This window comes from Passer montanus, unplaced genomic scaffold (assembly GCF_014805655.1).
Source record: "Passer montanus isolate IOZ18808 unplaced genomic scaffold, ASM1480565v1 scaffold66, whole genome shotgun sequence".
In the NCBI taxonomy this organism is placed as follows: domain Eukaryota; kingdom Metazoa; phylum Chordata; class Aves; order Passeriformes; family Passeridae; genus Passer; species Passer montanus.
The window spans coordinates 2173565-2185984 of record NW_024371704.1 but is presented as its reverse complement, the minus strand read 5'-3'; the positions used below and the strand labels follow the sequence as shown (position 1 = coordinate 2185984).

Sequence of the window (12420 nt, the reverse complement as noted above, 5' to 3'; positions counted from 1 at the left end):
GCCTCTTCATTCCCGGCTCTGTCTGACAGGAGGGCGTTCTGACTCCACAGAAATATACTTTTTATAATCACCTCTAAGAATATTATGACAGGCGATTAATAATCTGACAGCAAAGTGACTATTTTTAATGGCTTTAAATGAAGGCTTTAAAGCAATCCTCACTGTAATCCCATTACTGCAGGAGACGTTCGGGTTGCTCAATATGTGCTGCCTTTGCTCTGCCTTGGTGAGACCTGGGCTACCACGAGCAACACAAAAACTTCAGGGCAGAATTGACCTCCTGGGGCATGTAAATGTGACAGCAACTTGGTTATAGAATGGAGGTGAAGAAGAAGGGATTATGAGTGACCTCACCCCTGATAAATCACAGCTGTGCTAATTACCAAAGAAGAGCAGCCTTGCCCTTAATGGGTTGCAGCTGTGACTAATAAAGATAAGTGATAAAAGGGTGGGTTGGGCAGCCTGGGAGAGCCTTAACAAAGAGGGTCTGGGGGAAGAAGAAATGAAACAAGGGAGAGAGGTGCTGGTGTAGAAGATTTGCTGTGAGGTCTTTCTGGGTCTGATGGAGTTGGAGGCTGCTGTTGGAGCCTGCAGTCACAGAGGAGCCAGGTAAAAGCCTGTGGTCAGAGGCAGCAGGGAAATACTTGCACTCATATACCAGCAGGAATAGCCAGCAGTCAGGGTCAGTCAGAGAAGCCAACAGCAGGAGTTTGCTCTAGTCAGTCAGGATGGCTAAGCTGTCAAGGAAAGTAAACTGGGACCCTTTCTCACTTTGTTAAATGAGAGTCTGTGTCTTGGCTCACTTCTGCCCCTAACAAGAGGTCTACTGCAATAATGAAACACCTTAATTAGCCACAAAGGCGTGTCTGTTTGCAGAGAGAATATTATGTGTCTGAGGACAGACACCTGGTTTTTAAAGGGAGACACTGAGGTGCTTGTGGCATACTACAGTACTGATTTTCCTGTTATACTACATAAGACTTCATCCAGATTCTGCTGAAAACTGAGTTTAAATAGTCTACAAGGTGAACTTGGAGCATTTCCAGCAATATTTGTGAGATTTAGATGAGATTTTGCACAGGTGATAAGTGATTGTTGGTACAGAGGCATCCTTGGTAAGACCTAGCCTGATCAGAGGTACAGGCTTTCTCACTACTGGATTTCACCTACTTCAGTTTTCATTTGAGAATCTAAAACCTGCTGGTACTAAATCCCAGGGGAAAATGTGCCTTAGTCTTAGATGGAGCTTTTGAAAAATAATAAATAAAGTGCCTCCTTACCTTATGGAGAAAGCTGTTTAGTTTTCAGCTAAAATCGTGGTGCTTTAGCAAGATACCGAACAGTACAATAAACTGTTTTTTCCTGTGGTGTGTGCCAACACACAATCTGTGTATTTGAAAGAGGATTGTTAAAATATTTTGAATGATCATTGGTAAATGTTACATTGTACGTGGCTTAGGTCCAGGCTGTGACAGATACTGCAGCTGGCTGTGATTCAGGTAAGGAACATGAATGATTCACAAGGTTGGTGGAAGTGGAGTAAGTAATTCTTTCATCTTGATAATTTCCTCCCTGAAGCAAAGTATCTCACATGCAGTGACAGCTTTGTAAAATAGTGTGATGGCCAATAAGGATGGGGGAGCTCAGAAAAGACCTACAAAAGCAGATTTGATTTGATACAAAGGATGGAGCCTATCTCTGTCCTTTCAAAGTTTTTTTTTAATTTGTTGTTTGTTTGTTTTTTAAATTTTTCTCTTTCTCTCTGTATGTAGAGAACTGTTAGGAATGAAAGGTAGCTGGCCCAGTACACTAATATATCTGCTTTGATAATTCTGAGAGCTGTTTTATTCAGGAAGAAGATATAAAGACTTAGAACAATGTAGTTACTCGTGTAATTTGAAAACCTTGGAAAAAATCCTGAGGGGCAATAGCCTGAGGAACCAGATGCAGTTTACTTGTTTGGGAAAATATAGCCAGATATAGCTTTTATATAGCTTTCTGATGTGGCTTTATTATAAAATACCCATGTGGTTTGTTTTCAGTTGGCTGTTTTCCAGATAGAAGAGCCCTGAAATGCACTTAACATGTTTTCTACTGCTGCTGTCTGGGACCTTCTCACTTGCTTTAACAGTGTCCACAGTAAATACCTTTGCCTGAGCTAGTCCCAGAATCTGGTAGGGGTGGGATGTCATCTGTGGAGGCATCCTTGCAGCTGGCTGGAGGAGCAGGAGGAATCACTTGTGCTGCTGAACACAGGTGCGATTCATTGGCAGAAGCTGGAACTTGCCAAAGAGAAAAAAGGAGGACAGTCCCTCTGCCGGACATAGCAGAAATGGTCAGAAGCTCCTGGTCTCTATGACCATGATCACCTCAAAATTCCTGCCAGGCTAGATACTCTTGGCAGAATGATTTCATACGGAATTGACTTCAGTATCTGTTTGTACCTCCTTTTTCTCTGCTTCTCTTTGTCAGTTGGTTCTTGAGATATTGATCCTTCCTTGTTTTATTTTTTCCTTTCTTCTCCTGTTCCCCTACTCTCCTGAGACCTAATTGCAGGACATCAGCACAGTGCTTTGTAAGCCTGTAGGCTCACAGCTTTGCATTTATTCATCAAAATGCTGCTCATGTGTTTTATGAAGATGGTCAGAAACTCAGGTTTTATTTTGTACAGGGAAAGAAATAGAAGAGGCACTGGCCTTTAAGATTATCTTAGTCTATCCTTCTTACTGTCTGTAATCACAGAACTTTGTGCATTGGGGTGAAAGCTGACCTTACTGGAGAGAAAACAATGTTGCTCAGCAAATCCACTTGCAAGAAAGCTCAAAAGCAATTACACTAGGTAAACAAGAAAGATGTGGTAGATCTTGTCCCTTTTTCTAGCTGGGTACTAAATACAAAGTTGATGGGATTATTTGATTTCACATTCCCAAATTCTACTGTGTGTTATCTTTGCCAAATGACTTTCATGTAATCTTTTGTGTGCATAAGTACATGTTAACAAAAAAAGGCAATGAAAGCAAAAAACATAAAAATCAAAGTATTGCCACATGAACATTGTGATATCAGGTTTGTCATTTGTTGTGTTTTGCTTTGTTGGGATTTTTTTTCCTGTGAAATGTGAGCCTACTGGCTTGGATACTACAGGAACTCATTGTTTTTTCTCCAGAGTGCAAATTCCTAAAATACTTAATATGATACGGAAGCTGAACATCTCTTATTTGTTAAAGGAATGAAGAAAGCTTTGTGTGGTTGATTTTCACCTGAGCTAGCTGCATTTGTTTTCCTGGTTTCTATCAGCTGCCAATAAATTGGAGCAAAATGGAGGGTTCCCCTCTTTTGGAGATTCACCTGTTTTCTGATATCTTTTTGTCCTTCTGAGTTTTGTCAGCATGGACCATAAATCTCCCTGTCTCTCCCCTGTTTTAGAGGGCATGGTGAAAACTTCAGCTTTCTGCCTTGTCTTCAGTGGGTTTCTGAGCAATCAGCAGTAGAGAAGAAATTGTACAGAACTGTGTAACAACCATAATGATTCTTCATTTCACTGCAGCTGCCATCCAGGGGGGCTGTTGTCCCTAAATTCACAGCCCAGATGGTGCTGTGGCTTCTGTCCTGAAGTTTTGAGGCTCTTTAGCACTCCTTATAGCTATTTCTGAAGGAAGTAAATTACATCCTTTGTAATCAAATGTACAAGAGGAAATCAACTAGATCATTTCTCCTTTCTGCGTTTCAGGGAAAGCAAAGTACTCCAAGAATTTTAAAAAGAGTTAGAAGCACTGATTTCATGCTGGCTGTCTGGTGTGTTGTCTATTGAATGTGCCATGCTGTGTGTCCAGCTTGTACCTGTGACCTGCACTGTAACACAGTGGACCTAAAACAACTTCAAAATCTGTTGTTTGCATACCAGCCTGGCCTCATCTTCCCTGTCTGAGGACCAAGGGGTGTACCTAGGGAACAAGAGCATCTACTTTCATGTGAAATTAGGGATTTTAGATTGTTTTGCATTTCTGATTGTGAATTTGCTTCTGTTTTTTAAATATATTGAGGTTTAAAAGTCTTGCAAAACTCGTTCTCACCCAGATTTGATTGCTCATTTGTTGGTCATTACCTACTGGCATGCTGCTTGCTGTACACTGATGCTATCAGTAATATCCAGTGTAATAAGTACTCCAAGACAGGAGCTCTGGAATCAGGCCACACAAGTCCAATTTTACACCTTGGAAATGATGAGGAGGAAAATGGCACATGCATGAATCAATGCCACCTTAGGCTTGGGATGATTTTCTAAGGATTGCCATGATGGCCATTCTGCTGTAGGAATGGATGGAGGCTGTATGTTCATCTTCTACCCTTACATCCTGGAAAAAAACACATGACTATCTCAGTGCAGGAATGACATCTCCATGTGCAGCACTCTTACTGTTCATAACTGTGCTGTGCAATTGCATTTCCATTCAGTCCTGCCTGACATTTGGGCTTTTTGCAATAGGAAATTCCATAAGATGCCCACGTGCTGTGTGAAGTGGCATCTTTCATTTATTTGACACTGGCATGCTGGTAATTTCATTGCTCAAACTCATGTTCTCATATTATGAAGCAGTAGAAAAAGGAGACATGGATCATTTTCATATTATGCCCTCCACAATCATAAATAGCTTAATAAAATTGCTTCTAACTGTACTGTAAAGTGAGAATGCAGATTTAATACTGTTCTATGAAAGAAAAAAAAAGCTGTCTTTTTGTTTTAAATCCTTTAGGATGGTTACAGAAGAGAAAAGATTGGAGATGCAGTACTTCTTAATTTAATTGTAGTTGGAATGAAGTTAGATAGAACACTGTAGGTAAAATAGCTATTCAGTCAAAATGTTATTTTGTCAAAGCTGGAGGGTTTTGCAAAGGCATGTTTATTTCTAGGATCTTCTTGCTGGGGACTCCTGGGTCTGCGGCAGAAAGCAGCGTTTTACACACTGACCTCTGCTGCAAAGAACTTGTGTGAAAGTCCTTTTTGATAAGAGAGAGCAAGAAAAGGAAAAAAAAAAAGCCTTATAATTTGCAGTCCTTGAGACTTTGCACACTGCAGATCTTCATATATGTTCTTTTAGAAAAAATGTGTGAATGTATCTCTTCATTTGGAGGAAGGCAAATTTTGGCATCTTGGCATTTACCTTGAAATTAAAATTGTTGCTTTCTGCTTAGAGTATTCCTTCTTCTCTGACCTTGCTGGGGAAGTCTAGGAAGCACTGGGGAATATCTGCAGCACATTCCTGATACCTGGCTGGAAGGGGGGAGGGATGCTCAGCCAATTGTTAGGAAATATTTGTATTGGTATTTGTTTTAAAGTATCACCTAGGGGACACCAGTCACAGCTTGGATTCAGTGATGCTACAACTGCCACATTGAAGGGTTAACCTTTTCAGAGGAATCAGACTTGTAAAATAGGTGAGGTAGAAAGTGCATGAGAGGAGGGAAATGCTCTGGTGGGTTTACAGATGGGAAAAAGGAATGTGAACTTTTCTCCTATATCTTGCTGGGAGCCTGTAGTAGAATTAGAGCTGCAGATTAAAGACTGCCCAGGGTTCAGAGGAGTCCTTCAGCCTTTCCTCAAGCCTGGGGAGCTCCTCTGCCTCCCCCTGTCCTGGGGCCAGCCAGGAGGTGCCCAGCAGTGAGCCAAGGCAGGTGATGGGTATAGCAGATACTTTGTGTGTTCAATAATGTGTTTGCTTATGCCAAGTGAGATAAGCAATGCTGGCTCCCATAAAGCTCCTAATAAAATATACCACATGGGTAGTAATTGTGGTCTTTGTGCCTTGTAAATGCTCCCAAGCATCAGGGCCTTGTTTCACTAGGTGCTGTGCAAATGAAAAGCTGAATCTTGCCACTGCCCCAGCCGAAGATGCTTTCTGAGCACCTTCTTCCCCAGGAGAGGACAAGGCAGTGTGTGCAGTGATGCAGAAGGATGGTGTTAGTATGACAGTAAACTATGAATACTATGGAAATAATAGTTTATATAATAAACAAGTCATGCAATAGAAGGTAAAGACTCATTCATGAATCCCCAGCCTTTTTTTACCCTCAAATAATGGCATACTTCGGATCTTCCACCAAAAAACATCTAGCTATCATCCCCTTTCCTCTCACATTCCTTGGTGTGGAATTTTGCTCTGCTGCAGTTAGTGAGACCATCAGTGCTGATGCTGAGATTTCACCCCTGATACTTTCAGGGTGACTGAGATCTGCAATGGTTTCTGTGCAGAGAGCTGAAGGAACTGAGAGCTGGGAGGAAAGTCTGCAACCTGCTTCCCTCCCTCCTTTCTGCAGGGCGTGAGAGAAACTGCTCCTTCTCAAAATACCAACTCTTCAGATTCATTGGTGCTTTGCTTAACATGAAATAGTCTTGATTTAAGGGATATTGAAGCAGCTGGAGTCAGGTGGTTTTTAGACCTTTCTGAATTGTTTCCTAAATGTAATGTAAGTTGCAGTGAGAAATTTACAACAGTATGAGAACAGGCATTTCAAAATGTCAGGTTGTGTCTGTAAATTGCCATGTCTGGTAATAAACCCGCCTGTCAAGTAACCGGCAATCTGAGCCTGCTGGTGAATCTGATTTTGCTGTGTGCTTTCTCCTGAGTGAATCACAGGGAGAGCAAAACTGGTGATTCTTTCTTATGCTCTTAATATTTTTATTTTTGAAATTCAGGTGAAAGCGAACATGAGCTGTGAAGTTAAGTGAAACCAATTAAACACAACTAAAGAAGATAAAATTTTTAAGCTGTATCATTAAGTGTTTAAATCAAGAATTCTTTAAAGTGGGATTTGTTCTTCAAATCTGCTGCTTAACATGGTTGTATGCATAAGAAAGAGTAACCTGAAGAAATCTTCCTTTAAATATTTGGTTCACCATATATTGGGTATTATCCCTAATGAACATTTTGAGCAGACATATGGTATGATGTCTGATGGGCTTTAATTTTTCTAGCTCAGCCATCTGATCTGAAGAAGGAAGCAAAATTATAGCCATAAAACTGTACCCTCTGCTTCACCTTCCTGTTCTATTTATGATTTTTGCAGCCAGGATGCATAAACTCCAAAGTCAGCATTCAGATGGGTGGGTATATAGTTAGCTCATTTCTCTATACGTGTCCTCAGAACGGAATAGTAAATCTGGTTATTTCTGAAAACACTGTTCTGCAATAGTGTAATTATAATTCTTTCAGCATGTTTGTATTTAAATGTGGTATATAAGAGGAATGAGACCGTGTTCTTGGAGTGCTATCTCTGAAGGTCATTAGACATCAGCTGTGTTAAAACACTGAAAAGATACCAGGGGTGTAAAACCTCTGATTGGCACTTATCCAAAATTCTTTGCCCGTTGTCTGTTATTGCTTAGTCTTCCTCTTACCAGCACACAGAAAGTTGTAGCAAGGAGAATTTATAATGGGGTGTTTTTTAATAAATATTTGAGTCTTCCAAAGTACTTGACTTTAAGAAAGTGCATGCCTGCCTCTGTGCTTTAATGATTGCTGAAACCTATCCGACTAAATTGCAAAAAAGATACACGTTGATGTCAAAAGATACCAGGGGTGTAAAACCTCTGATTGGCACTTATCCAAAATTCTTTGCCCGTTGTCTGTTATTGCTTAGTCTTCCTCTTACCAGCACACAGAAAGTTGTAGCAAGGAGAATTTATAATGGGGTGTTTTTTAATAAATATTTGAGTCTTCCAAAGTACTTGACTTTAAGAAAGTGAATGCCTGCCTCTGTGCTTTAATGGTTGCTGAAATATATCCGACTAAATTGCAAAAAGATACACGTTGATGTCGTAGGCACACAGTTTGTGATGATTGGGAGTGGGGCTGCAGCTGAGCCCCATCCCCAATGGGCACAGCTGTGCAGGACAGGTGACTGACATTGAAGATAACGAGACACGTGGCACTGCCCAACCACCAAAGGGAGCAGAGGGCACACAGGTGCAGGGCATCAGCATGAGGGGATAAAAGGCTGGGCTGAAGAACAAGAAGGGCAGATGCTTGCAGCCTTCTGAGGTGCCATGGTGTTGCTGTGTATGGGCAGGTGCCTGAAGCCTTCTGAAGTGGTGAGTGTGGCTGTGTACGGGTTGGAGCTTTCTGAAATTGTGTGGTGACACTCTGTATTGTGGTTGTCTCAAGTGTAACATATCAGCATGAGGAAAGCTGATGCAGAGCATCATATCCAAGGTCTGAAGGAACATGAGGCTCCTTCTCAAGTACAACTAAAGGCAAATAAAGGACCAGCAGCCAGAAAACAGAAGGTCCTGTGAGCTTTGCTGTCACTGGGGTTCAAGGGGTTGCACAGAGCACATTTCCCTTACCATAATGTTGGACATGCAGACCATGCAGGTTTGTGGGAAGAGGGGTGGCTTTTAACCAAAGGCATTGAGTGGAATGTCCCATTGCTTGTAGGCCACAGCTTGTGGTGGTTGGGAGTGGGGCTGGGCCCTGCCTCATCCTTAATGAGCTACAGCTGTGCAGGACAGGTGAATGACATTGAAGGTAAGGAGCCATGGAGTGCCCAGGGGCACTGCCCAACCACCAAAGGGAGCAGAGGGCACACAGGTGCAGGGCATCAACGTGAGGGGATAAAAGGCTGGGCTGAAGAACAAAAAAGGCAGATGCTTGAAGTCTTGAGTGGCTTCACCGCTGTGGCTCCTGATACTTTGGCCCTGAAATTGTGCCAGCATCCTAAAATGTATTTGATATACATCTTTCCCAGTAAGGTGAGCATTTGTTTGTCAGCTTAATTCTTGGTGGTTTTTAAATTATTTTTTTTTACTGAATTTATTTTCATGCATGCTCAAGCTCAGGCTAGAACAGTTTTGGCATCTCTTCTCTGCAAGGAAAACCAGGGCAGAATCTGTCCTGAGCTGGGACTCCCAGTAGCTGTGCTTTGGATAAGAGCAGCTAGAGAGGGTCAGCAACATGGCGTGGTGGCCTCCCTGTGCCTGGTGACTCTTACAGGGTGTTATGATTACATGGTAGAGATGTTCAGCCTCTGATATGCAATGCTCTGTGTTCTCATAAATATTTTGGTTTCAGCATGTTTAGTCCTGGACAGTTTAAAAAAAATAAATGTGTGGCACTTAGGGAATAATTAGTTTCGAGGTCTGTGTTACTCTCCACTGGAGTAGCTCTAGGAAAGAAAATGGGAGGTTTCTTTGTTTGTTTTATAGGTACAAAGCTGGATTTACTAAATCACTGCCATGTGCTCTTTTAAGATTTTTGTTTTGTCATCTTCTATGTTTATTACCTTATTCCTTCTTTAATTGTGTGAACTAATATTAACTGGTGGCAATTCTACTTCTTATTGAGACATACCCAGAAAAGAAGGGGGTGGCAGAAACCCCTTAATTCTGTGCTTGACATAGCCCATTAGTTCTAATATTTTAAAGTAGTTTTACTCCTAGATCAGATTCAGCAAACAGCACATGAAACATGGCTGTTGCAGGAGAGGCACAATATTCCTGATTGTGCTTTTTGCATTTAGTGTGGCATCTCAATTAAACATGATGGTGTTTTTTTTCAAAAGCTGCTGAACAGACTATTTTTAGATGAAGAATCTGGCACAACCTGCTAATGAGAAGTTTATTCTTTGCTGCTGCTAGCCACAGCCTCTTTTTCCTCCCCCCCCTTAACTTTGTTTAAAAGCCAAATAAGTAAATATTGCTGGGCTCTTGCCTTTTAAATCTGAAGATCAAATCGTTCCCATGAGGAGGTTCTGTCTCTTCTTGTACAGCTGTACTCCTTCATAATCAAGGGCCAGCATTTTAAAGTGGCTGATAAATATTGAGTGCTTTAAATTCTGGGTGCTCAGTTTGACATGTTCAAAAGGGCTGATTTTCAGAAAGTCCCCTGACACCCACTATTAAAATCTCAGTATTTTCTAGCTGGCTACACAGATTTCCTGGCCAAGCAGCAGTACTTTGTAGTGGTATTTTAAAGCGAGATTCTTTACCAGAAAGTGTGGTGTCGTGTGGAAACTGTGCCATGGGTCGGAATTTACCTTTGGCCTGTAAAGTAATATGGGAGCTCAAATGCATCTCCTGTGGATCTGCCTCCTTGCTGCCAGGTGCAAGTGAGGGGAGGGTGACCCAGGGACAGGGCTGAAGGCAGTGGCTGATGGTGGCAGCACAGAGACGGGCAAGGATCCTGCAGAAATCAGAGTTGAGCTCAGTTAAACGCAGCTTTGCTCCTCTTGTTTAGGTCTGTTCGCTCTCTCCTCAAGCATATGAATCCCATAAACTTGCATGTGTGTTTGTTTACTGCTCTGCTGCTGTTCTTCTGCCATCCCAGAAGCTGGGGGAAGTTAATCACAAACTGCCACTCAGCAAGAGGTGGTCTCAAATAAAACTCCTTTCTGAAAGCAGAGCGCACTGGGGTCAGAGCAGGTCTGTGCCAGTCACTGCCTGCTTTGCCACCAGCTGCTGGGGCACATGGCAGTGATTTCAGTGTAAGAAATTTGGTTTTAGCCAGCTGACATTCTTCTTCCTGGGCACCTCCCTTTATGCTAAAGATGTCTCTTCCAACAAGATCTTCACCTGTACGTCCATGGAAGTTAGCTGAGCTGTGATTTATGCCAGCTGAGCATCTGACCTTTGTAGTCCAACTTGCTGAATTCCCTGGCAGCCCCTCAATCCTGAGGGGGCATTCTGCAGCTGCAGAAGATGAAGGGCATTGCTTACGGGTCTGTTGTAAAGAGTTCAAACCTTTCCAGGGAAAAGTCCTTCATTTCAAGCATCTCATAATGGAGGCAGCTTCTCATGGGTGAGGCTCTCTCCTAGTCTCTTGCCATGCCAGTCTAAGGAACACAGCTCTTAAAAAGAGGCTTCTGCTATTATGCCTTGATGATTCTCCAGCCTGGATGTGATATGTTGAACAGCTTTTAATTTGTCATGGAAATTAGTAATTTAAAATAGATTTTTTCATAGCTAAGCGGACTCACTCAGTGTGAGTCACTACCTGAAAAGCTTCATTTTGTGCACCATGTGAATCTGGAGCAACAATTACCAATATCAGTAAACTTAATTTAAATAGAGTAACTCTAGTGTGAATGTGTTTGGAATCAAGTCTCATGTCTTCAGGCATCTGTGGTAGTTTCGGACCCTGCAGGAAGCTGTTGAGAGACTGCCCCTGGATGATGTAATGCCCCTCAGGAGAGTGTCTCTGTGATGGAGTGGCACTACTCATTAGCTGCAGCTCTGAAGGTGAAATAGATAACTAAGAGCAAGAGAAAGAAAAGCAGGTCTGCCAGCTGTTAGTAGGACACATGTGCCTGTGCAGCTGAGGGTGAGAAAGCAGCCTCTGGATTTTCTGTGTGCAGACAGTGTCAGGGTGCTGTGTGCACAACCCACCTGCAGGCATGGGAGGACAACACCTTCAGATCCTACACAGTGTGGCTTTTAAAGGCAGCTGAGTGATGCTGGATCACAAGCTGGCATTTCAAGTAGATTAAGTGATCTATGAGCTGTGCATAATTTTTTGTGTTTCCTCTGCACTGTTGGGTCAGTCCCCACCACCTCAGAGTCCAGCACTGTCAGTAGTGGGGGTTTAAGTTTCCTGGTTAGTGCATTACAGCTGGAGAGTGCTGCTGTTATGTGGCCAGGATTGGTGGCCTCCAACATCTGTGGGGGGCTTTGATGCTTATTAAAGATATAACTTTCAGATTTCCCACAATGTTCATGCCAAAAGAGATTTTCCAGTTACTCCACACTGAGCAGGGCGATGCCCTGCCCTGGGCTCATCCCTTGGAGAGGGTTTATAAGGATGTCCTTGGGAATTCTACTGTAGTGCAAGGACCCAGTTTACTAAGGGCTGTGAAGGAAGTGAGAAAAGTAGCTGGTTATCTAGACAAGAGCATGCAAACTTCAAAATTTTGCACATGAGTTTCAAAACATCTTCTACCCCTTTATCTCTGCATAGTTTCTTAGCTGCTGCTTGGCCAGATGGCAGGTTGATTAATAGCCCAAGTAGCTCTTATGCCAAGAGCTTGCTGTAGAAGTGGTGATGTAGATCTGTGTTCCTTTTTTCCTGCCTCTGCCAGGTGCAGCAGTGAAAAGCTGACAGCAAAGCAAAGCATGTGCATATGTCCCATGCAGAGCCCTCAAACACTGATGTTGAGGTAAAAAAAAAAGAAGTAAATGTTGGATGAAAGTAAATTGCTCTGGATGCTGGTGATGAGATTGTAAATGAAAAACCTGTCATGAACTCTGGGGTTAACAGAGTAAAGTTTGCATGTTCCATCTTTGTTAATAACTGTTCTTTGGTGACCCTCTTTCAGGACAAAAGTGGCAAAAATAGTTGTTTTTTCTTCAAACATGGCTGTTTCTCAGCATGACCAGTTGATCTTGGTGTGCTTGGGTGATTTCAGCAAGCAATGAGGGTCAGCTTTTGA

At 42.4% G+C, this 12420-nt stretch overlaps 1 long non-coding RNA gene across 1 annotated transcript; it reads left to right on the top strand.

Annotated features, from left to right (window-relative positions):
• Positions 1 to 479: 479 nt before the first annotated feature.
• LOC120511544 lies at positions 480 to 2435 on the top strand. Its single transcript, XR_005629754.1, has 3 exons — positions 480 to 609; positions 1460 to 1499; positions 2043 to 2435. It is a non-coding gene; the product is annotated as an uncharacterized LOC120511544 (long non-coding RNA).
• Positions 2436 to 12420: the final 9985 nt, after the last annotated feature.